A 3,976-nucleotide genomic window follows, 5' to 3' on the forward strand; every position below is an offset into this window, starting at 1 on the left:
ATTCTTTTTTTACTGATGAATACTATAATCATGTTGATTTATGGGGTACTGTGTGATATTTTGATACATACTTATAAAGTATAATTATCATATTGCAATAGTTAACATTTCTTTTTTTAAAACTTTTTTGATTAATGTATAATAATTATACATCATCATAGACTATAGTGAAACATTTCAATACATGTATTCTATATTTTCTAATAAAATCGAATTATTATCCCCTTTACATGACTTAGTGTTCAGGATCCCAAATTCTTTTTGTCCTCCCTTTCTCTACCCTTTACCTAAGCTCAGTAATTATTAGACTAAGTGAAATAAGCTAGGTCAGAAGGCAAATGCTGTAGCTTTCACACTCCCGTTTCTAAAGGCTGATAACTAACATAGCAATGCCTTTAGAATCCACTCTAAAGTCCCATTGACTCCAGCACTGCTACAAATAGAGACCACTGTGATCTCATTCTAAATTTATGTTTGGATATAGATTGACTTCATATATTTGATCTTTTATTTAATTAAATATTTTAATAAGTAATATTTATGATTTTGAGAAGTCTCTAACATTATTATTTATTACCTTTATGTGAATTTTTTTCATTTCATTGAATTTCATTGAAATCATTCATTGAATTATTTCATAAATGAACATATTTTATTATAGCTTCTTTAAATATTTCTGAGTCCTAGATCATTAATGTAGTTTTAAAGGCTTTTTTAATATTTCTGATATATTGCAAATATTTGAATTATCATACCAACCACAGTTTAAAGTAAAGGACCTGACTTTATTTGCTACAAGTTTAGAAAAAGTTCTCAGACACAGAATAGCATATTCTTATGCAGCCTCTTTTAAAATAAATATTACATTTTTTATTTTACTGTAGACTGGTTTTACTATAAGTGATGATAAGTGAGCTCAGCTCTATTTCACTCCCAAAAATTATCTAGTTGTCTGAACTCTACTGAAAACCTATCTCCTTTCTTTAGATATTTCATCCTCTTTTTATTGACTTGTCTGTCTACTTTGGAAGCATTCCGGTTTGTTTTAAAATAAAATATACTTCAAGAGTCATTAGGGCAAGTCCCTAGTGCATCTTACTTTTCCGTTGTACTTCTCTGTAAAGTTCTAATAATTTCCTAACATGCTTGAAGGACAATCTCAAATATTCTGTGCAAGAAGTATTTTCAACGAAGTTGAGAACAGAAGGGGAAGATATTTTGCAAGGCTAAGAATTAATGTTGCACACATAATCCTTAGCACCATGCCTGATCACAGCAAATAATAATCAACCACCGTTCTTTTAGTAACTAAGAATTATAAAGTCGCTAGGGTTTGAGCTCTTAAAGTCTAGTCCAAATGCAATTTTAATAGCTTGATGTGGGAGAAAAGATCAGCTATTCTACTGTGTTGACATGGATATATAGATGGTACAGTCAGAAGCACACTAATCTGAGTTCAGGAAATTCCAGAGTAGTTTTAGAAAACAACGAGTAGAAATAGCTCACCAGATGGTGAAATCATACAGAAGCCAGAGATATTACAAAGGGGAGATTGATCCCAACTGACTAAAGCAAGAGAGGCAGATTAAATCTGAGGGATTCAAAAAAAGTGATAACCTCTGGGAAGATTTTGATAAAGAAATAGGTAGCAGCAGGCAGATAAAATGGCCATGGCAGAGAACTTAAGACTTTTCCTCTCTTCCCAGGAAGAAATGATCCCTTTGAGTATTCAAAGTGTTTTGCCCATATCCCCAGCACAATCATGATTAACATTTGCTAAGATCTCACAGTATGCCAGGCCTTTTAATATAATTTATAAAGATAAGGGATTTAAATTAATTCTCCCACCGCCTTTCAGGTTGGCAGTATTTAAGCCCATTTTAGGAATGAGCACACTGAGCCACATTGAGTCTAAATCACTTAGACAAGCTTGTAAGTGGCAGTCAGAATTCTCAGCTAACAGCTTGGCTTTCTTTCTACACTGAGAACTACAATATGTGGTCTCTTTGTATATATCAAATTTAATATTAGGATAAAAATACATTTGCTATGGAAAAATTAATGTATCATGCATCATCTGTGTTTTGTGTTGTCTAATGCCTCTTCAAAACTTCTATTGCCTAATGTAATATATATATATATATATATATATATATATGTATTCACCTTCATATGTATCCATTTAGAATATATACAGTGCAAATGCCCATCTCCAATGTTTATGCTCTCACTGGTACTCTTTTAAACCTTTGTTTTCTAATAGGACATCTATTTCATACTGTAAAATACAATATAGATGTCTTTAGACACATGGCTCAGAGAAGCTCACATTAGTTTTCAGTACTGATTTTATTATCAACGACCCTAAATATACTCAAGTGGTTTTCCTATTCTTCAGTTAATACATCATTTTATTCCACAAACTAGAATCCTGTAGTCAGCTTTAACTCATTTCATATCTAGTTGTCCATCATGAAATTCTCAACACACCCATAGTATTAACTGGATATGAGAATTAAAACCAACGGCTTTGAATCAAATCCTATGGCCCTCTCTATATGGGAAGTGTTCTACGGTGCATTTTTTCCATGGTCCTTTGCCAGCCATGGTGACAAAGGACAGTTATGGAAATATTAATTTATTGAACAAATATTTAATCTGTGATATAAGGAGGCATGTATATATAATCTGTAGAAAGGTATAATTATTATCTAAAGTTAAAAGAAGTTTTATATCAGAGTCATGAGTTTATAGAACCATATCTAAGAAAGTTTTAGTTCCTGTCCCTGTTACTTTCTAGTTGTCTGATTGTGAACATAGCACTGAGTTAAGGAAGTAGCTGAAATAAAGCAATCACATCAGCCATGCCATCTCTTTCTTGTAATAAGAAAGAAATAATCTCTATAGCTTCTGGTAAATAAATAAAACATTTTCCTTACTATAGCATATCACTGAGTCTTGAGTATAGAAATATGCATTCTGGGAGCCATGGATATTATTAAGGATAGTGAACATTTATTATATACCAAACCATGACGTATAAGACATCACCCTGTTCAATCTTATAACATACTGGTGAAGTTATAGTGCCATCATCATTGTGTGTATGATATCATCAAAATACTATTGAGAAAGTAGAACTGAGGTTTGAATCTGGTCTACTTAGATTTAAAGTGAATGCTCTTTACTTTGCACCCTGCTTGCTAAAAAGCTTTTCAAAGGAAAAGACACAATTAAAAAAAATGAGGGAATTTTGATACCGTCCATAAAGTCTCACCACGAATGTCTTGTTCTGGGGTTTCAATGCTGATATCTGTTCCTATGTCATGGTTCTAGATACAAAAGAGAGGGAAGATGTCATGCATTTAATTTGAACTCGTGTAGCTGAGCTAAATGGTTTAGATACAGAGTAGGAAATCTGCCATTAATTGCTAATGTTCCTTTCTTTTTGTGGGAGGCTTACTTTCCCAGTATCTAGTTTTCTCAACTACCAGATAATTTGGGGATAAATGATCCCTAGCTTCTTGAGTAGCAGAGCCAGTAAGTTTCCTGACGCTAATGAAAAGAATGCGTCCTCCTGAATTAAGGACAAGATCCTGTTTATTTTTGAGGTTAACAGCAATCATAAATATTTGAGTTCACGTGAGGTTCCAAAAAGGTCTTGGAAATGTGGAACCGATTTTCAAACAAGAAGTAAGGCTCACTTTATAAAAATATGAGCCCATCATTTATGATCTATAACAGAAGAAGAGCAAGGACTTGGGAAAGGCAGACCATATCATATGTAATAATGGAAATGTCATGAGAATAAACACTGATGATCCAAGAGAAATGTTTTGTCTGCTGAGCACTGTTGACTTGCTTGACTACTTGCATAGAAAGCCAAAGGGTATTTATTTATCATGTTATCTTCTATGCAGAGTCTAATAAATAAAAACATTGTGAATGATTTCTCCTGGCTGGAATCACAGATAGT

The sequence above is a fragment of the Arvicola amphibius genome, chromosome 5 (genome assembly GCF_903992535.2).
Source record: "Arvicola amphibius chromosome 5, mArvAmp1.2, whole genome shotgun sequence".
Taxonomy (NCBI): Eukaryota; Metazoa; Chordata; class Mammalia; order Rodentia; family Cricetidae; genus Arvicola; species Arvicola amphibius.